General features: G+C 36.3%; 1 protein-coding gene and 1 non-coding gene across 2 annotated transcripts in view; both read right to left on the bottom strand.

The window, feature by feature from the left end:
• Window positions 1–23,947, bottom strand: part of rau (RA domain-containing protein rau) — a 376,163-nt gene that overhangs the window by 110,302 nt on the left and 241,914 nt on the right. The gene's annotated exons all lie outside the window — the stretch shown is intronic.
• TRNAS-GCU (transfer RNA serine (anticodon GCU)) lies at window positions 16,733–16,806 on the bottom strand. Its single transcript has one exon. It is a non-coding gene; the product is annotated as a tRNA-Ser (tRNA).

Genomic DNA, 23,947 nt, shown 5'->3' with positions numbered 1-23,947 from the left:
AGAGGCAACTCCATTCTTTTTTTATATTTTTTTTACTTTGTTATTTAACGACGCTCGTTGCATCAATTAGATTGCGAGATGAGGCCAAGGATTCGCCATAGATTACCTGACATTCGCCTTATTGTTGGGGAATACCTCGGAAAACACCTAACCAGGTAATTAGCCCAAGCGAGAATTGAACGCACGCCAGAGCGCAACTTCGGATCAGCAGGCGAAAGCATTACCGCCTGAGCTTCGCCGGTGTCTCCCATATTTTATTGTGTTGAAGTTACAGTCTTCGAAGAGTTTCAGACATTTTCGGCACTTGTTTGTATATACATCTATGTATAAACTAAAGTCACACGGAGTTTAAAATGTTTATTTATTTAAAACGTCTATAGTTCGTGTTCTAAATTCTGCTACCGTTTAATTAAGAACTGATTGGTTACGTAATATACTCCGTGTTTTGCACTTTACGTGCACGATATCTTTTAATGTAGTTAGTTACGCTAATATAACAGTAATTTAACAAGCCATTAGTTATATGGTATAAAAACATTCATTAGTGGCAACATGAGTCGTTTATGCGTGGCGATATACACTGACTGCAGAGAACTATTGAAACAATGTCAAATGAAAGGAAATCTCATTATGATACACGCAGCGTAAGTATAAAGTATTCACATAATTTCGCTAAGTAAGCATTTAATTACTTCAAATACACTACTCAACTCCATTCACTTGCTTACTTATGGCTTTTAAGCAACCCAGAGATTCATTGCCGCCCTCACATAAGAGAAAGATTAATCCATGGTTATTAGAGGAGAAAAATTCGCTCCGGCGCCGGGAATCGAACCCGGGTCCTTGGTTCTACGTACAAGTGCTGTAACCACTGAGCTACGCCGAAGTTCAATCCACAGCACCGGATCGAATCCCTCTTCTCTAGTGCTTTTCCCTTTGTGAGAGCGAATTTTTCTCCTCTGCTAACCATTATTACCATAACAGATAAATTAAATTCTGAAGAACCACAAAATTAATCTTTACGAAGATTAATCCAGTCTCTACAATCATATCCCATCACCCTCAAATCCACTTTTATATTATCCTCCTATCTACGTCTCGGCCTCCCCAAAGATCTTTTCCCACCAGGTCTTCCAACCAACACTCTAAAATCTATATGCATTTCTGGATTCAACCATACGTGCTACAAGTTCTGTCCCTTTCAAACGTCTGGATTTACTGTTCCCAATTACGTAAGGTGAAGAATACAATGCCTGCAGTTCTGCGTTGTGTAACTTTCTCCATTCTCCTGCAGCTTCATCCCTCTTAGCCCCAAATATTTTCTTAAGCACCTTATTATCAAACACCGTTAACCTCTGTTCTTTTGTCAAAGTGAGAGTCAAAGTCTCACAACCATAAAGAACAACCGGTAATGTAACTGTTTTATAGATTCTAACTTTCAGCTTTTTTGAGAGCAGACTGGATGACAAAATTTTTTCAACAGAATAATAACAGGCATTTACAATATTTATTCTGTGTTGAATTTCCTCCCGAGTGACAGTTACTTATTTGTTACTGTTGCTCCAAGATATTTGAATTTTTCCACTTCTTCAAACGATAAACTTCCAATTTCTATATTTCTATTTCGTACAATATTCTGATCACGAGACATAATCCTATACTTTGTCTTTACGGGATTTACTTCCAAACCTATCTCTTTACTTGCTTCAAGTAAAATTCCCGTGTTTTCCCTAATCGTTTGTGGATTTTCTCCTAACATATTCACGTCATCCGCATAGACGAACAGCTGATGTAACCCGATCAATTCCTCTCTGTTTTCCTGAACTTTCCTAATGGCATACTCTAGAGCAAAGTTGAAAAGTGAAGGTGATAGTGCATCTCCTTGCTTCAAACTGCAGTGAATTGGAAAAGTATCCGAATTGGCCTATACGGACTCTCTGTATGTTTCAATGAGACACATTTTAATTAATCGAACTATAAATAATCGATTAAATAGCGATCTTACTCGTGTTAATTATGTAAGCATGTGCGGCTTACAGCTGTTTCGGTGCTACTTGACACCATCTCAGAGCCTTCTGTGTTTCGCCGTCATCTCAACTTCGCTGCCTGTTGTGTGGGTGCGTTCGTGTGAAGAAGAGTTGTGTCAAATAGTGTGTGTGTTCTGAAATTGATCTGTGTGTTGAGTATTTGACTAGGGTGTGTTTTAGTGTGTCGGTATATTTCATATTGCTCTAGTGTGTTGAGTTTTTGGTTTTGGGGTTGTATGTGTAGGATTTCCATGTCTGTATTTATGTTATTGTATGTGTGGTTGGTATTAGTTATGTGTTCGGCATATGTAGATGTATTGTGTCCTCTGGTTATTGCTTTAATGTGTTCTTTGTATCGAGTCTGGAATGATCTGCCTGTCTGTCCAATGTAGAAACTGTAGCAATTATTGCATGTGAGCTTGTATACGCCTGTGTGGTTGTATTTATTTGTTTGTGGTGTTTGTGTGTTGAGATGTGTTGATTCAATACTAAATTAACATAGAACACTGAAAATGTAATAACATTAATTATTTTGTGTTAAAAGTCCAGCGTCTTATCTCAATAGTTTGCATATTTTATCTTAATTTTCACTTGAGGGGAAAAATGTATATTAGATAATACTTAACCAATAAATAGGTAATCCAAAATTTTTAATGGATGGTTGCAGGTAAAAATACGCAGAAAAATATATGATTAACTTAACTTCTGATAAAACGCAGATAGTGAAATGATCACAGTCTTTGCCTTTCCAGTATTAAATCAGTTGCATTCTCTATACCATATCTGCACAAACAGCGCTCAACGAGCGCGCGCGCTCCTTCGGAGCGGGAGAGCTGTGTTTACCGCTCGCCGAAACGGATAGGAAGACACGTCAGAATGACAGACTTGCTATAGGTAGAGGAGAGGGAAACGACCACACAGCTATCTAGCGGAGTGCAGTGTGTAGGCCTATTCTCAGTAACTGTTTGAGATTGCTTATCTACTGCTACAGTACAGTATGGAGGAATCTAAAAGACGGAACATAACATTTAACATTTAACGATTTACAGCTCGAACTTATTGATCTTCAATGTGACCTATGGGCTAAAGATCGTTTGAATAATACTGGTAGCCTGGTTGAGTTTTACAAGGCTAAACATTAGCAATAATATCCACGACTACACGGGCTGGCTGTGAAAATGGTTGCTATGTTTGGCTCAACATTTATATTTGTGACCAACTGTTTTCTATAATCAACTTTAATAAAGGCAGACATCGAACATCTGTAACTGATGTTTCATTACGATCAGTAGGCTACTGTTTCTTTCAGCTGCCAACAGCATAAAACCTCGTTTTGATGTACTGATAAATAAAAATATAACAAAATGATATTGTACATTTAAGTAGCTATATAATTTCTATTACTTCTGTAAAATAAATACTTCTTTATTAATTAATAATAATCCAAGATAGTTTTGCAAACACTGAACGGGAATTCATTTCATGAACACTCGTAATAGTACTTCCTTTTGTGTATATTTTGTACCAGTGCTCTGTTTTGTACGAGAACACCCCTTCTTCCAGTCCACCCTTATACAGAGGGCAGCTAATATCTGCATTCCGCTCATGAGCTGTGAGCCGGCTCGGAGAGCGCAAACCTTGTGCAGGCCTGCTCTATACAGTGCAAACATAATCAAATCGTAATACACCGTACAGTGTTTTCAAAGAGTAGTCTTAAACTTTTGCTCGCTATAGCAGGTGTAAGTCTTGTTTTCAAACCATTCTTCAAGCAACAGTTTCATTCAACTCTCTCTTATTCAGTGTCTGTGAGCTAAAAAACAGAACAGGTTGCAGATGACAATGATTTCTAAATTGTATAATTAATCTATAGCGACTGCTGTTGTATAAGCTACTTCTGATCGAATCATATCAGTGTGGCGATTTAAAACTTTCACTAATAAAACAGATTAACTCTCCCCACCCAACGGTTTAAACATTGGTTTCACTTTCTCACAATGAATACAAATGACAAAGATATTACATAAATAACAAATACAATATAATTACTAATTTACGAGGAGCAGCTTTTCAATAATAATGGACACAACTCAATTGTAGAAGAAAGCTTTCTCCCCTATAGGTGTAGTAGACTAATAATAATAATAATAATAATAATAATAATAATAATAATAATAATAATAATAATAATGATAATGATGATCATTCTCTCCTTCCCTGTTTCTCTCACTCACTGATGATTCCGATCTCAAAGAGTCTCGGACCACTTCTGATTTTTTTTTACTTCGGACATTTTTAATTAGAAACACAGCAGTTCTTTTGTAAGCCCTGCAAGACGCTGAACTTCTACATAAGACAACGCATGAAGATGGACATAAACTTACCGAACTAATAGCGAAAGAATGACAGAGACGAATATATCCTATTCGTTCTCTGTTCGGAGCAAATACTAATCACCAGCGAATTAATAAACATTCGCGTTCGCTAATTCTCCGGTGGGCGGGCAAAAGAGCTAAAGTCATTAATTTTTGTGATATAAGATTTTAATTTTATATCCCTTCATTATACCCGTTTCCTAAAAGAGATCGTAAAACCAGTGAAATAAAAATAAAGAAAATTATGAAATAGCCGAAACATGTCACTTTTCGGATTTACAGCAGTTGTTTAAATCAGTGGTCGTCAGAACTCGCTGAAATGGGTAACGGGTAAGGAGTGTATCGGAATATGCACCGAAGTGCAGAAAGGAGAGGGAGAAAGCATACCCGCCAGCAAGTGCATCTCGTATACGCGGGTAAGAGACGCTAGTCCGAGGGTGCACTGTGCTGGTGACCGCTGGTTGAAATCTTTGTAAATTTTTCATGGCGTGACTTAAGCCCTTTTTGCCCACCTATCAGAGATTATTATCCACAGTAATGTCGAAAGATAATTACTAAAATTTCCATTGTTCTTATTTTATACAGTTCATTAAAAAGGAAGTTAAGAATGGTAGCAGATTTCATTATATAAAATTCGCGGTCGGTGTAGAGGCGGGATTCAAACATAAATCCAAGCGCAGTTTTGAAGCAGGAATCGTTTTGTCACCCCTTCACTACCCCAGTGGTCTTTATTTACAAATCCCACTTGTGAAAACGATAACCGCAGCACTTTGCGACGATATTGGAAAATGGTTAAAAGAGGAAACACATTTCAAGAGGGCAATAAGCATGATCAAAAAAGACCGTCAATAACTATTTAGTCACTCTAATTTTCAAGGGTGCTATTCATAGTCATTTCACTGCACGCGCTACGAGCGTACTAAGCTAGCCCCGGTTATCCACTGGTTACTAGTACAGAAATCATATCATATCGCTAACACTGGTTTATGAATACGAAAAACGCTGATAATCCACCGGAAGCCCGCGCTAAAAATGTCTATGAATACGGCCCTAACAGTTTTTCTTCCATAAGATCACTATTATCCTCCTGGTTGAAGAAGAGAACGGGGTGGTAACGGAAGATACAAAACTCTTCATTAATATTGTTTTTAATGCCCGATGAGATTTGAATATGAAGGCGAACAGTACCTTGCCGACTTCTACAGTTTGATTGTCAAGTGTCAGGTCCAAGGATATCTACCAGAGGTCTGCATCGGACGTTTTCGCTCGAGCGCCAAGTAGTTCATAGCATAATCCGATAGGTAGCGCACATGCATGATGGTTAAAATTGTCACGAGCGATAAATCCTCGAACGGTATAAGCCGAGCGTTAGACATTCATTCTTGTTACAGTGATAAACTGTGTAGTAACATCATAGATGTTTATCATTTCAAAACTTTGCAGTGTTTAACTAACCTCTCCATAGTACAACTACAAAACTTGCTTTAAAATGTAATATAAATGTTGTAGGCAATTTTTTTTTTTTTTTTTCCAACAGAAGTGATTTTGTTTTTGCCACATCTGATAGATGTTATTGGATGTAAATGTAATTATTATAAACGGAGAACACAATCACGATAATGCAAGAACTGTATCAAGTTTTCTAGTAGTAATAATAATAATAATAATAATAATAATAATAATAATAATAATAATAATCTCTAATAATTAGTGTATCAATCTTTGCGTCTGTAACAGTTGTGCAGCACGATTATTCGTTTTATTATATTTTCTATGACGTTATCTCTGTACTAATATTGTCATTAATCTACTGCTATATCAATAATATTTTGTAAAAGGTTCTACATTGTCGCAGTATATACGCGGAACACTATGTATGGACCCATCATATTATATATGTTGTAAATAAAACATTGAATAATTATTAATTAGCAATAATAATTGTATATCGAAGTTTTTCATACTATTTTATTTATAACTTCATGTTCTTGTTTTGGTACGTTCCATTGACTGTTCCATTAAGCGTTTGTCATAAACGCAGAAAAAAAACCCTTATTTTTACCGTGTGAGCAAAACATATGTGTATCTTATCTGTCGCCTTCCATACAAGATAAGACATGTCGGTGAGATGACCTTATACTGTGCGTATCACGACCGATCGTAACTCACTCGAGGGTGCGACACTCGACCCAGTTCAAGCGAGCGATTTAACTACAATGCAACACTCTGAATTGTCTACCAACGTAAAAGCAGCTTCACTTCTTTTTAGATATAGAAGTCTGGAATAAATGTAATTGTTATGAAACAATGGATCAACCGGAACGTAGTTCTGAGGAAGGCAGAACGTCTTTTTATTTTGACACATGCCAGAATGGTTCAATTTAATCGAAAATCAGGTTAACTCTCCACGAAATTTAAAGGGACTTCTAAACAATCTTATACCTACGTATACACAAAAGAAACTTTCAAGTATTGAATTTCTTAAAACCACAAGTAAACCTCCCTAAAACCGCAAAATCGTGAGATTCTTTTTATATTTGCTCTTACTAAAGAGAGGTGACTCGACTTCCAGGCATCTTAATTATCCAGGCCTGTCGCCGTCTCCGATCCACAATATGGCTCTTTTATAAGACGCGAAGCTGCCATGCGGGGACCGGAAGGGCAAGGACCTCTAGAGGAGAGGGCAACGCCAGGGTTCCGGAACAAGGGGTTCGGACGGGAAACACTGCACCGGTAAAGAACGAGGGCTACTCAACTCGAGTTCCACGGCAACTGCAAGAAACAAATGGCAAGGTTCTCTGTCACATGTGTTGAAAGGCTCGTGGGCTGTCACAGCTTACTCAACAAACTAACGGCTTCCAATCAAACAGGGTCAGAGTTTGATTCCCGGAACATTTTGCGAAATTTCTGTCGGACGGAAAGGATAGTTTTCTTAACCTTTAACTAGATATGTGGGTGGCCACACACCCCAATTACTAAATCATCACTGATTCTGAAAACGTCATTGTCTACACTGCTGGCGGGCTTATTACCTTCTTGAAAAGGATCACTGTTGGTGCTGAAACGGTTAGGTCAATTTCACTGCCACTTGATCACTCTCAGTGCGACATTTCAATGTTAACACCCCACGTAAAGTTCATTTTATTTCATGGAGTGCAGTTCGGTGGCTCCTTTGAACACCCATTTACAGATTTACGACTTCCTACACACATCTGTTACATTTGCTGATGAGTTATTTTTAGTATTTATTTATTTAACCTGGTAGAGATAAGGCCATCAGGTCTTCTCTGCCCCTCTACCAGGGGATTATAACTATAATATGAAGAATAAAATTACGATTAATATTAAATTTACAATTACAATTACAATAAAAATTAAAGTACGACAAGATTACCTGATTAATGAAATCTAGACAATTTATCATAGAAGTTAAGAACAAAGAATATTTTTGTATTTACTGAATTACAAATTAAACCTAGAATAACAAAATTCTATAGTGATAAAATTACCATATATTGAGATATTTTGTAATAGATTAAGAGAACTATTTACAAGAAACCATGTCTGAACGAATCTCAATTACTGACCAAGTGCCTAATAAGTTTGAGTTTGAATTCAATTTTATTTCGACAGTCCCTTATGCTAGCGTGTAACGAATTCCAGAGTCTTGGAAGGGCTATTATGAAAGAGGCTGTGTATGAGGAGGTCCGATGGGATGGTATTGTTAGTATTGTTTCATGGCGAGAGCGTGTGTTCAGATGTGGTGGGAAGAAAGGTAAGTGAAGCGAGACGACAGGTACGAAGGAATAGAAGAGTTCAAGATTTCGAAGAGAAGAAGAAATGAATGTAAATTTATTTTCTTATCTAGTTTAAGCCAACCTATTGTTTCCAGGGATGGAGTAATATGATCATATTTACGAACATTGGTTACAAAACGTATACACAAATTATGAGCACGTTGAAGTTTCGTTTTGTTGTCGCTGGAAAGGTCAGTCAGTAAAATGTCAGCATAGTCAAAATAGGGAAATACAAGCACAAGCACAAGGGACTTTTTTAAGCAAGAGGGAAGATGAATATTTACCCTTTTTAGCACATGGATAATAGAATATACTTTTCTGCAGGTTTCTGTGATTTGCATGTCCCAGATGAGATTATCCATGTGAATGCCAAGATTTTTTACCGAAGAACTGAAAGGGATATGCACTGCATAAGCGGATGATTTTTTTCCAAGACTTGTGATTTTATTCAGAACTTCATAATTTTTAATAAATAGCAAACAAAGATCTGAGCACTTCTGAATGAAGTAGGCCTGTTATCAAATGATGACTTAATTCCTTGTGAAGAATCAGATCACAATGAAGCAGAGAACAGTGAATTATGTAGTGATCACGTGACTAAAAGTGAACAATGTGATGATGATGGTAGTGGTGAAAATAATGGCAAGATTATAAATGCAATATTATCAAATGATGGCGTAATTATTTTTGGGGAATCAGATCACAGTGAAACGGAGAATTGTGAAGTCAGTGATCATGTGACTCAAAATAAACAACCTGGCGGTGGTGGTTGTGAAAATAACACAATGGTTTAGCTGAAAACAAATCTTGGTGAAAGCACTTAATAACAAGTTTCTAGGTTTTAAAAAGTGTTAAAAAGTGATTTTCACTTTTCATTGAATATTCTTATCGAACCCAAGACATTCCTCTAACGAAATTAATAACATTTGCCCCTTAATGCATTAAGTAACGACAATGACTTTGTTCAAGACGTCTGAAGCATTGTTACGTCCCTAATAACCGTTTTGAATTTGGGGTGCTCTGAACACACACATATCTACCTATGTAACTTTTACCTCCATACCTAATTGAAGGTTAAGAATAACACGGTTTCTCTTGTTAATATTTTATAAATATCATTAGAAATTCCTCTAGACCTTTAAATCGTCTGTATATTTAACGAAAATTATCATTTAAATGATTTGCTCATTTTCATGAAGAACAAAAAAACCTATCAACGTTCTCTATTTTTTATTGATAGTCGCTGTTGATTGAATATCATCATTGATGAAGAACGCTGAGAGTTATCAGAAAATTAATAGTCAAAACACTTAAATACACGGTTCTTCAAACAACATAATATGTTAAAGTCCACTTATCCATCGTAAAAATAGGCTATATCGTCGGTTTACAAAACACATTAAGTCAAATATACTCCTAAAAAAAAAGTCGTATATAATGTACATTATATATGTATATGAACTTAGAATTGGAAAATTAAATACACACAAAGAGAAGCAAGTTACTAAAAATAATATTTTGACGATTCAGTTTTGTCAAAAACTTTGAAAATGCCTTTTTTCTCAGAGGAATACTTTTGACAATGTGTTTTGCTTGTAAACCGAAGTTATAATCTATTTATACTTCGAAATCAAGCTCGAGTTCAGATTACCGTAGCTGAACACTTAGTTGACTCGCCTTAAAGAACTTTTGAAGTACTTCAAACTCTTAATTATTTATTTGGCTGGATCTTCCTCGGCCAGATCCGATCCATGGTGCGAAAGCCCATGAAGGGCCAGGGCCAAAACCAACAAGCCGACTGTCGGTTTCACGTCCACATGCGTGTGATCGGCACGATGATCCCCCCCCCCCCTCAGCCATCATACCTGGTTTTCGAAATAGTTTTATTGCCTTAATAAGTTATATTTCGGATTTTTATTTTCTTAGAGCCATTTTATTTTAATAATCTAGATTCTCCTTTCTCAATTAATCTTCAAGAATACACAAACCGCGGTAAGTCTGGAAATTCTGGTTCTATTTTAAATCATTTGAATGTGAATTGCTTGCATTATTCCTTTGCAGTATTACCAACGGATAGCATATTTACCACCTCTGTCATTTACCACTTGCTTCACATCGTCTTCCGTATTTATCGCTTAGATGGAAAATGACGCGCTATAATTTAATACAGCAGCAAAATGCATATACACCGAGATTATTTCTTACATTCGATATAATTCAGTCATCAATAGTTTTCTGCCCAAGGGCTGGTTTTTCATTGGACACCTCCGGCATTATTCAGCAGGTACGCTGTTTACGCATGCTACGGTAGTGACTGGCGAACGGAGTATTCTGCAGGTTCATTTGTTTATGCATGCTAGAGTACTGACTGATGAACGGATAGCCTGGTCAACTTGAAGCCATTGTAACGCAACCTATCGGTCCCCAACATTACAAGCCTAGTTATAAATTTAAGAGGGCTTACGACAGTGTTAGTGATAGTGATAACCAGGGAACGGATTTATATGGACTAAAAATATATGAAATATGTAAATATATATGTAGTTATTTTTACCAAAATATGGAATTAAATATGGATTTTTACCAAAATATGGAATTAAATATGGACTTAAAATTATAAAAAAATGACTATGTACGTTAAATATTGGTACATTTTAATCAAACTAAACAAAAAATATAATGGACGTACCTTATCTTCCAATGTAGTTTCAACAAAACACAATTTTTATTGTCTGTTACCATAACAATAGGTTACAAACATTTCTTTCAAGTGCTGAAAAGTGAATCTTCTTCTATTGTCTCTGAGGATAGATTTATACTGACTAAAAGAGCGTTCGACGTCACAAGAAGTAACTGGTACATAATTCAATTTCACAATGTCTGCTGGGGATAAGTCCAAGTTAATCTTCACTGTTGATTCACCACTCATCACAGCAACAACCTTTTGTAGTTCTTCATATCCAGGGTTTTTTGAAAGTACAGTGTCCACCTTAGCTCTTACTGCATCTGCAACTTTACCTCTACCACGATTCAGTTGTTCCACAGTACTATTTATAATTTCAAAACTTTCAGATAGTGAAAGGTGCCTATTTTGGAGACTTTTGAGCGTTTTTATGATGCATGAAAATGTATGCTGAATGTGAGCTAAGTCATTCTTCACACTTATGTCACAGGTAACTGTTTTCGCAGTATCAATTGAGACTGCATCTTCAGAGTCCAATGCAAGGAGAACATTGTTAATAGAGTCTATATGTTCGGCATAATATTCAACTGCTTCTAGCCATGTACCCCATCTAGTTAAAATTGGCTTTGGTGGCAATGGAATTTCAGGGTACATTTCTTTCAACACGTTAACTCTACTGGGAGCTTTGAGAAATACTTTTTTCACTGATGAAATCAACAAATCTACTTTAGGGAAATTGTCTCTGACCACTTCTGCCACACGATGAAATGCATGCGCCACACAAGTAAAATGAGTCAATTTAGGATATACAACAGATAATGCTTGTCCAGCTTTGACCATATAAGGGGCAGCATCGCTAATAAAGAATAACACATTATCGTACATAATACCCTTTGGCCACAGGATACCCATAGCTTCGTTGAACAGTTTAACTATAGTTTTGTTATTGCACTTTTCTAGAACATCACAATGTAAAAGAATTCGTTCAGAATATTGTTCACTTAACAAACCGATAACTACATTACCAACAAGTCTACCTTCTTTGTCGGGAGTCTCATCAATGGAAACCCAAATTGAACTATCTTTAATTTCATCTCTTATCTTCTGTATTGTCTCATCGTAGATGGATGGAGCATACGTCTTCCTAAGTGTTGACTCATCCGGGATTGTATGTTGAGTATATTTTTCAAGGAATTCCCTGAAGACCTTATTCTTTAGTTTGTAGAGAGGAATATCAGCAGAGATGAGAGAACGGCACAGGTCGATGTTAAACTCAGATCTTACATTCGATGTTGTTGGTTGTGTTAAAAACAATTGTCTCTGCTTGGAATTTAGTTGTTTGTTGGCCTGATGTTTACTAGTTGTAATGTGTTGTTGCACCAGGAACTTTTGTGTAGATGATACTGCACACTGACACAAATTACAAAATAATATTTTATTGTCAGTTGATAAACCATCTTCTTTAAATTCTGAAATGTAACTTGTTAGTTTTGATTTTAAATTGACTGAATGACGTACTTTTGGCATATTTACCGTCTTTATAGTATGATTTACAAAACTGAACCTATGTGTACTCTGACTGGCATTTAACTGTTGAGCTGCACAACTGAAGTCTGTTAAAATTTTTAAATTAAATTAATACAGTTTTGTAACTTACTTTCCCATTGTTGATAGGACTGCTAATTTTCAAATAACTCTGATGTTAAAGGGATTACTGAACATGTGTTTAAATCTCTATTGTTGAAATGTATTTTTAAAAGTTAATGGAATTTTGTTTTGTTTTATTGTTAAACCTAATATAATATGGACTGTTTTATATGAAATATGGAAAATATATGGAAATTAACGAAAATATGTACTAAACTCTAAAATATGGAAAAATATGGAAAATAAAAGTAGGATTTTTCAACCCTACACATTGTGAAACATAAAGATAATGCAAAATATAAATTATATTAGCTTTATAAGTAAATATGTATTTACATATAAATCCTTTCCCTGGTGATAACATTACTAATACTGATGATGGTGATGGCAGTAGAAGTAGTGAGAACAGTGACACCGCACCTGAATGTGATGCTGACAAGACTTGCTCAACAGCTTCCGCTGTGAGGTAGGAACAGAACATAATTTTTAGATAGCTGGTAGCAGGCTAGCATTATTAATAGGGGTCACTATCACGAACTGTAGGGTCGCGTCGCATTCCTGTCAGGTTCCAAGATTAGAGTCTTCAATAGTAGTTAAAATTATACAACAAAGATTATCGTACTATAGTCCGCCGAGTTAGCTCTGTGGTAGCGCGCGTGCCTCCAGACTAGCCGGCCCGGGTTCGATTCCCGGCGATATCTGAAATTTTCATGTAGGAGAGATGACGGTGTACAACTCCTAATCACTAGATTGTGCACCAATAAGCCTGGGTTAAACCCCAAATCTCTCTGTTGGATATGTCACTGGTTCGTTCGTCGAACGGGGACGTTAAACCAGGCGGTCCCCTTGGCGCTATTCGACAGGAGCAGGCTACGCGTCGGCACCGGAATTTCCCTTCTCTCTTCCTCATCTTCATCATCATCATCATCATCATCATCATCATCCTCTCCCATTCTCTACACTTACACTCCTCTTAGTACACGACATAACTCTTCACAGATAAACATCATGCATAGCGTTGTCCGCCGAAGTGGTGTGCAATTTGAAAATGGATCACAGTGTACCATCTATTCGCAATATGCGGAACTCGAATCACACAAGTGAAGTGGGTAAGCGTTGGACACACACACACACAGTACTCAAACTCAATGACGCACAAGTCGTAATCGAAATTCATAATGACGAATGCAAAGATGTAATGAAGCTTTTAAGCAAGAAACAAACATTTCATTTTGTGTAATTACTTACGTTATTACTTTGCTTCTGTTTTAGATTATTTTTGGGTTCATTAGTTCGACTTATTATTCCTTACTTTCCTCACTAATTGGAATTGGGTTTATTTTTTTTTTGTACGAGCTATTCCATCTCAAATCGACCGAAATATAGAGAAAATTGACCTTACAATTTTTAAATACAATGAAACTTTTTTCGTACGTAGAGAACTGTGATACAATGCTTTGTGCAAAGTTTGAGGCATCAGAACTTCATAGTGTTTAAATTAAAAATATTTTAATTCATCATATTTTCATAAAATTAGCAAATTTAAACTGTTGTAGTTCCGAAACCCTTTCACCCAATGATCAAAATCATGGTTTATTTTGATGCTAAGAAATTAAAGTTTATATTGACATATAAACAGATTTTCTTACTTTTTATGGAAATGGAGAAATTTAGATTTTTCCTCATTAAGACGCCTTTGGTTAGGAAAATATATTTTAAAAATATATAGTTAGATTCCGCATTGAAAGTACAAATAAACACATATTTTTTACTGATGGTATGTTGATAAGAAAGTATTGAAAATATCAAATAAAGAAAATAAATAGTACGCGCGTGAACTAACCAGCTGACTGTGAGACGGGAGCTTAGCCGAGACAAGCAAGGCCAGGAGACAAACATGTGATGTGTCGTCTAGCAGTCACGGCTGTGCTAGCTTTATCACAGGTTTTCATAAACACAGGAGTAAAATGACGCCCAACGCTCCCTTATCTTCAGCTCTCGGCCAGTGCATGCGGTACTGCGCCGTTCAAGTCTAGGCGTGTGAAAATAATCTATTTAATACCCTCGAAACTTATTGCCGAGCCACTAAGCAAACAATGCCGAATCCCTCTTAATAATGCAAGGTTTTTTCTCAATATTTTTTTACATTTTTACAAATGGCCAATAAGCCTAAAAGCAAGTAAAATCAGATTATGTGTCTCTCTGTGTACAATAAAAATAAGGATTACTTCTTAACATAACCTACCAAATGTCACCTTCAAAATAAGCTCTCGTTCAATGTTCTACAGTAAATGGTTCCAGAGTTCTGAGCGCTGAAAGAGGCTTGTTTTTATAAAAAAACGCTAAATTTGTCGCTCAATAATACGAAAACCGTTTGACTTTCGATAGTATATTTTTGAAAATGCACTGTCCTCAGCACCTTGTATAAGTAGGGAAAAAAATCAGAGTATAAAAAAATGCAAGGTTTTTTACTGATCGATTTCATATGGAATAGCCCGTACATAAGTGTTTTCAAATCCAGTGGAAATGTATAAAACATAATACATTTCTAATATGCTTTTCAAATGTGAGTTTCTCGAAACTAAATACAAAACTGAAGCATAAGCGGCAGCAGCAATGCTCAAGCACATGACTCGAAAGAAACATGCATAGTAGGATTATCCTTAACTTGTATACAACCACAGTTAAGGTTGTAAGTCTGAGAGAATTCTTTCGCTATGAACACAAGGAATTCTTGTATATAAGCCAATATAGTGGACGGAGGCCTTGGTTGTGTTTCGAAGTACATAATCCTAAAGCAAACGAGATTTATGAATAACTAAAGTTACTTACACATGAACAGTGAAACTGTACGTGGGTATAAGTCTGATAGAAATTCATTCCTTGTAAATACGCAGAGCCTGTGAGATATAACAATGGATAATGGATAGAGAGAGAACTTGGACGTATTTCAAGGCACCATTATTCTGAAGCAAACGGAATGTAAGACTAATTAACTTTAATGTGAACACTGTTAAGGCTGTGTATCTGATAGATATTCTTTAATGGTTAATTTGTAATCCTGTGAGATTCATGGTAGACAAAGGGACGTGAACATATTTTCCTAGTATTTCCTTCTTCATTGCCTTGTTTCAGCAATATCCTTTTATTTTCAGATCACCTGTCTACGACTTTATGGCCCTCAAAGATCCTTGGCCTGAAGTCCTATTTGAAACATTTTAGAGATCTCACATTTAGGCAGAAAAATATATGAACTGTTAAGGCCCATTCACAATGAAAATTAAACATAATCGTAACATAAACACAGAAGTTTGCACCCAGGCTACCAAATGGGATCATTCAAAATGATTCACATAAGCACTGACATAAACATTACCGTAAGACGTTAACATGAAAGTTTGCAAACTCCAAACTTTCATGCTTATGCTTACGTGATTTGCAAACAGAACACAATCGTGGAGCGCTGAAGTATACGACAGAATATGAGGAAATGGCGTCGTTGTTATGTTTCCATGGTTACCAAGTATGTTTGCTGTTATGTTTATGTTCCCATCGTGAATGATGGTATGACTTCTTGATTTTACCGTAACATTTATATTCTTAAGTTAACGCTTACGTTATGTTTAATTTTCATTGTGAATGAGCCTCTAAGTACGTATATGTAGGATTTGTTGATGGGTTAATGGAATTGTGAATCGTAGAACAGATGGTGTAATGCACTACGAAATAAACAAGTATAGACACAAACAACTAAATAAACAAGGTTTGATGGAGACACAGGGCATTGTTACTCCTCTACTTCTTTTACCTTCATATTAGGAACAGGAAGACTGGGGAGATAAAACATGTATGTGACTGCAGATGAAGAGCCTCCAGCTGGGAGGTGGCGACGGTTCCGTTAAGATGGTTCATTGTTCCGGCAGTCAGACACAGTTCCCACGATCGGTAACCGCCAGGCACACAACACATTTTACTAAACCAAATACACACACAGTGTAGCCTACATGAAATCTGAAAATTAATTTTGTTTTATTTCTCACAGCACACGAAGATTTAGACATGACCACTAACACACCTGACTCATCTTTCACACCTTTAACCAATGCCTATCAAAAATTAATCTCATCACAATTTTAGTTATGCAAATCTGGCTTTCAGGTAATAGCTCCCTGTAAAGCAGGTTTGAATAATTTCAAGGAAAACTTGTTCCGGGGCCGGGTATCGATCCCGGGACCCTTCGCTTAGCGCGCGAACGCTCTACCGACTGAGCTACCCCAGGAACCATACACGACACCGTCACAATTTTTCCTTTGTATCCACACAACTCAAGTGAGCTGACAAGACGCCAGAACTCAACTATGAGTGCACACAAACTCTGTGTGACTTAAATTGTGGCTTTCTGTTAACGTATCACAGTAACGAATGTAATATGCAAATCTGGCTTTCACGTAATAGCTCCCTGTAAAGCAGGTTTGAATAAATAATAAAATTATACAATTTTAGTTGTTGCCATTTTCGGGTTCCAAAAGTGACGAGTTTCATGAGAATGACCCAACTACAGAAATTATAACATTGTAAAAAGAAATGTTTAAACCTGAAAACCGAATAGACCTGTTGTTTTTATATGAGAATAAATACAAGAGGTCTATTCGGTTTTCAGCTTTCTTTCCTTTTTTCTGTCATTCTTTTTTTTTCCTTTTTTCTTTCTTTCTTTTTGCCACAAATAAATACATCAACATCTCTGTATCCGATAAACTTAATCTCCCCTTTCAATGCTCAAGTTGGAATGCTGCTTTCACGTGAGGTGGCAAACAAATGTTCTATTAAGACGACGAAAGCCATTGTAAACATTCAAATAATAATACTTAATCCTTGAAAGAAAAACAGACGGCTAAAAAAATACTGAAGACAATACAGAGTATCATCTCTTGTCAGCTATTGCTACAAAAAAAAGTAGGAAAAGGCAAGGAATGTTATGAGAAGAATTTTGAACAAAGCAGGAACACAACTTGTGTAAACAGCAACCGAATACTTATAAACTGTTAAAACGTCTAAATTAAGACATGGAAGTAACGGAAGTAATTCCCTCTGCCTCATAAAGAAAGCGAAAGAGTTCAAGGAGAGGACGCTCAGATTCACAATATATTATATAAATCCTCTTCAAAGGATTTCAAGAAAAGGCTACTTAGGCCTACCTTCCTCAATAATGTACATATTATATATATATATATATATATATATATATATATATATATATATATGTCGCAAGAATAATGCGATAGTAATACTAATATGTAAACTTTGCAATGGAAGAGATACATAAAATTATGAAGGAATAATTATTAAATACTTGCTACCCAATGCACGACAAAATATTGGAGGAACGTTTCTAGAAGAACTTAACTGTGAATTTAGAAAAAGTAATCCGTAAATAAATTCCACTTTCATATTAAAAGCACTAACTGAAAATAGAAAAGAATTTAATTCAGACTATCACGTTTTCTTTATTGAAAGAGAACACTTTGACCAAACTTATAGTTCAAAAGTATCGTATTTTGATATATTTCGCAATAGAAATGTTCCAAATCCAATTTTGCAGGTAATAAGTAAAATATATTAGCTACTTTCAAAGTTACACATATTAATAGAGGACGTAAGACAAGTTTACCCCTTTTAACAACACTCTTTAATATCCACTGGGATCGCGACCTACCTACAAGAGTGTCATCGTGCCACATCAATTGGGTGGCGAATTAAAAATACGGTAAACATATAAAAAGCAATGAAACACATTTTCTAAAACAGAAAAAAGAACACTTTCATCAGACACTAAATTTTTAAAACACATTTATTAGAAACTAAAGTTGAAAATCCAATTTCATTCTCTTTAATATGACGGATGAGTTTTTTTTTTTTTTTTTTTTTTTTTTAAGTGTGTCCATATGTATGTCAACATTATAAACACAGAAAATCAAATTGTTTCCAAGCAATAACAGACGATTCCTGTATTTCATTTTCTGTATACAAAAAGCCCTTTGACATAAGTAAGACGTGGCAAAATAATTATTTGCAAAGCTTCTGTAACTAAATTTCCGTATTCATTTCGACGGGCATGCCAAAAACTTACTAAACCATAATGTTTTAACAATAAATACTGTAGTTCGGTGAATTAGTTGTGATCTCAACTGGTAACTTTGCTGGGTGCAACAATGTTTTCATGAACCAGACTGACTGCTCATCTCTTGGAAAGATAGTAGTTGTAGTTCGGGAAATAATCCGATAACTGAACTTTCAGCTCATGTGAATGAGTCTTCATGCTCTCCGATGTACGTCAATATAGTGTGTTCTTGATCCATATTTTTCTCACTGTGAGTGTAAATATTGAGGTGGATAATCCAAAAAAGCATTTTAATGATATACATTGACTTCGTCATCACAGAATGAATTTGTCACGCCCTTGTAAATACAAATTCGGACCATTTAAATGCGAAATATAATCAGCTAAGTAAACCAACAGCCATATACTGCGTGTTCAGTTCAAAGTGTGTCGTGGCTCGCTGTATGTCGTCATGTGGCTAGCCGATGATCCTAGAGAATTCAATCTTCCTACACTTCCGCAGAGGCGTATTACGTATGTGTCAGAGAAGCTGCCTAGCAAGTACGGCGTTCATTCTGAAGAGTACGTACCGATACGTACGGTAACGCCGGTAGTGGCAGGAATGTGAACTGTTTGGAAACACGTACTAAGGTGAGTTTTTTCTTACTGTCGGGATATGGGGAGAGGGTTAAGACGATTACTTACGTACAGTATTTGTTGACATTAACTTCGACGGTCAACATGGACACGGAGCATTTGATTTGTGTTGTGGAATGTTGCCGTACGCAACCGATGATAACAAATACCCTGCGTACGACTTGCCCGCGCAAAACACAGTTCGACAGCACACAGACCGTACAGACCGCCATCTGTTGCTACGACGTTCAAGTTTTACCGTACACGTTCTCAAGTTCAGATTGAACGCCTTGATTAATAGGCAACTTCTGTGACATAAAAGTTGAAACTCGCTTCAAATCGCTGACTCACAACAGTGACGTCATGACACACTTTGAAATGAACACCCAGTAGACTCGTTATGTTGTAAAATGTCTGTGAATGAAGTTTATTGATCGTGGAGAAATATGACCATTTCGCCTCGAAATTCTACAAGCCTTGTTAACAGTTTTTCCCGCGGTAATAACCAAGTGGTAACTGAGCATTTCGTTGTTTGTGTTCTTCCAACGCAAGGTCTATAGCGGTTTCAGAATAAGAAGGCATATGGCCTAAGCCAATTGAGTGCTAGCAACAGTTCGACGTTGTCACACAGTGCACGGTGCACGAGACGTGGAAGACAGAGACAACAGATAAGGACAGAACATATCAGTTGCAGCTCTCTCGCTGCGCGAGCGGGTCGAGACCTGTTTCTTCATTGTGTGTAATGTTTAAATATAATTACTCTTACTGAAGTAATTCTCATCTCAATTTTTATTACTTCTTCGCTTCATAGATCAGTAGCTCTTGGAGTCAATGACTTGCGAAATAAAGTGACAGATATGTAGAAATTTACTTTGCTAATGTCTGAGAAAGAATGTTTTAATTCTTACTCAGACTTCCTTGTACAGCAAAGCTGAATTTATTATTGTTTATTTCTCCAGAGGAAAGATAAGGTACAGTTTGTTTGTAGGGGCAGCCTAAGAATCTAGCGATAACAAAACGAAAACATATCTGTAGATACGTAATTTAGTATTGAAGTTGGAAAGTATTTTATTTTTCCTCCGTTAAATGAAGCCTATATAATTTAATTTAATTCTCTAGCTTATACCTAGGGGTCCAGGGTTCTACATTCTGGTTACGAATCTGGCTATAATGCAACGTAATCATAATGTGTGTTCATACATAATTCAGTACTCATACTGGAACTGTAGATTATTTTATTTTTCTCTGATAAACTAAGTCTATCTAATTTTATTTTATCATATAATTTTTACATATCTAGAGGTCCAGTGTTCCATATTCTGGCTAAGAATCCGGCTGTAAGGATATAAGCATATCTGTTCATATGTAGGCCTAATTCAGTACTCATATTGAAACTGAAGATTACTTCCTTTTACTTTATTAAATCAAGCCTATCTAATTTAATTTAATCCTCTAGCTTATACCTACCTAGAAGTCCAGGATTCTATGTTCTATCACTCTGGCCTGTGGCAATATAAACCTACGAGTGAAGGTAGTTGTATAGAAGCGAATATGAAAACCGTAATCCAATAATATCGTTAATATATTGAAGATAAAATTGTATATTAGAAAACATCGTATAAAGTGTAATATATATAACGAAAGGTTTTTAAAATAAAAATTGAGTTTTGGAATTATAAAATCTCCTCGTTCCTAGCATGCTTGTATTTATTTTAAAAGTGAAATGTACTTAATGTGCTTCATTTTATAAAGTTTTCTAATGCTCTTAAGGAAGTGTTGTTAATGCTCTTCGTATAATTCATGGAAAAAGAGGCAGGAGTGTTTATGTTTATAATATCATCCAAATATCTCATGTTTATGCAATATTTTGTCTTATACCATGTATAATATTCAAATGAAAAGTAAAAGTCGTAGCTATGATTATTCTCAGCTTTCTTCTTCTTTCCACGTTCTATTACAATGGCACTGCTAACAAATACTACTAATGTATTTAAAATATCGTACGATGAAGTAATACACGGTTCTGAAAATTGTACAAATAATTAACACGTTTGTTTTGCGTTATTTTCCAGGAGAGGTAAATTCAAGTATACCACCTATTTTAATTGTCTCTTTGTCCTGTCCGAGAATATGAGATAACGTATGCACTTCTAAACCACACGTCTCTGCAGTCAGATTCTTTGTTTGTGAAGAACTGACACGCACTGAAAAAAATTATGTACAAAAATACAATAACCCTCGCCTGTGAGTGTAGAACTATCCCTTTGCGTATAACAGATGAAACACCAGAGCCAATTGCAATCCCTTCAAGAGACATTGTTACGGTAAGTTACGCATCACACAAGAGAAAACAGTCCACATCTGAATTTGAAAATAAACAGATTCTATCTTCGTTTACAGAGACGGAATTCAGAGCAAAATATGTTCTATGCTGTAGGTTGGATATCTCTGTTTAGTCTTAAAGCGATAACACGCGAACCAGTTGACATACAATTGCCATTCTTGTACTGTTGGATTCAGAATTCGTAGCTCTATCGAATGCGATAGCTTAAAATTCATTCCTAGCCATAAGTATTGTGCGCGCAAGAAAGAAACTAATACGCGACGCTTCAGCGAGACTTCGCGACGATTTAACTAGGCAACACCGCTTCACTGTCACTGGCTAGTCGACATAGACCGGCCTGAACTAGCTCCGCCTTATATGCCTTCTTATTCTGAAAGCGCTCTAGCAAACAGACTATTCTGTAATGGTCGACTTTTAATAAAATTGACCACTGGCGTATTTTCATAGAGAATTTTTTTTTTTCAGATTTTCCGCTATAATTTAGCGGTAAAACATGACAGTGAAGGATTCATAATTTTCTGCCAAGTGCAGATTTTCCACTGCAAACCCAGCATTCTCCAATCTTTCATATGTTTCGCCTTCCCCTTAATTCGAATTTTTTCTTGCAAAATATATATGCTGTAGCTTCCCGTTGCTTTCCGCACTCCACCCACTCTTTCGCATCTCTGAAGATCCCAGGAGGCCCAAACTTGAAGGATAGGTAAGGATAGTGGATAGGCCCTCCGGACTTCATCCGCTTCTGTGCATTCCATTCATTTAATGTATTCATAATGCATAGTACCAATGCTGTGTACAGTAAACTATCGTTTTTGAAATACGGTAGACCTAAAGTACAGTATATACGTATTCTAATCATTTCATAAAAGTAAACCTGTCAACTAAAACAACCTCCGTACAAGAATTGTCCAGTTATTAACCGCTTGAAAGAATACATTACTCATATATTGAAGAAACAAACAACAGAACTTCGATAGTCGAATCAAGAGAATAAAAATACTAAATTATAAAACAGATGCCATAAAAGTCGCGACTTCCTCTCTTTCTATAATGTCGAAGAAGTTCCTGATAACATATCAAGTAATTACCTAACTAAGTATTAGATATGCTCGTATGGAAACAGGAAAGCATTTCATCACAGAGACTGTCTGTCAGTTTATGTCACACTGTATTAATAGCACTGCAGTACGTGGTTCCGTTTATGTTCTCTGCACATGCCATGCCTTCTGCCCCGGCCCCGGTCGTCCATGTAAGAAAGAAAACTCCACATTTAAATAGGGCAGTTACAATACATCCAGTAGTTAACTCTCCGCCATTGCATTACGATTACAATTACAGAAACTTGTACTCTTTTTAGGCATTCTGTTTTTGTCTGGGCTCGGCTTTTCTTCTCTCCTTCAGGCGATTTAAACTTCATAGGCTACATTAAACACACGGCGGAACTCCGTTAACGAGACGGCAGCACAACCGCGAGCCTTTATGTAAGACAGTACACAATATCAGACTGATAGAGCAAACCATGCCAAGGCGACTTTCGGATCAACGACCGGTTTGTCACTGAGTGAGCTTGATCCGTAAATAACATGGCGGCCGGTAAAAAAAGGATTACAAAATAGGCCTAAAAAGTTACGTTTTGATATAATGAACCATTCCGAAACTAAAATAATTGTAATAATATTAAATCATTATTACAAGTAGAGTCCGCTATAGAAACAGTAAGAACAACGGTCCTTGTGGCACTGATAACTGTGGCAGATGTGGTAATAGTGACGATGGATGTGGTAACGACGGTAGTGATGGTGGATGTTCTAATAGTGATAATGATGGTAGATGTGGTAATGGTGATAATAATGGTAGATATGATGATAGATGTATGGTTGTAACTATGGTAGACGTAATAATGATAATTTTAGTACATGTGGTAATGACGAATCTGGTGGTAGCGCGTTTGCCTGCTGATCTGGAGGTGCACTCAGGCGTGAGTTTTCGATTCCCGCTGATTATCTGGTTAGGTTTCCTTCCGAGGATTTTTTCAGCCGTAAGGCAAATGTAACGTAATCTTTGGCGAATCCTCAGCCTCATGTCGCCAAATACCAATCCTCAGCCTCATGTCGCCAAATACCATCTCGCTATCACTAAGTCATCGACGTTAAATAACCCAGTAGTTCATACAGCGTCGTTAAATAACCAAGCAAAAAAACTTTGTGGTAATGATGATTATGAAGTAGGTGATGATAATAATGATAATTCCATCGTCAATGAAAAGGATTTGTGGGGTTGCAGAAGATGGTAACGTTTCATGATTGAAACTGTAATAGTAATTATTTATCTGTACTTGCTTTCAAAC

This window comes from Periplaneta americana, chromosome 16 (assembly GCF_040183065.1).
Source record: "Periplaneta americana isolate PAMFEO1 chromosome 16, P.americana_PAMFEO1_priV1, whole genome shotgun sequence".
NCBI lineage: Eukaryota > Metazoa > Arthropoda > Insecta > Blattodea > Blattidae > Periplaneta > Periplaneta americana.
Note: the sequence above shows the minus strand (reverse complement) of the source record. Positions and strands in the feature narration are given on the sequence as shown.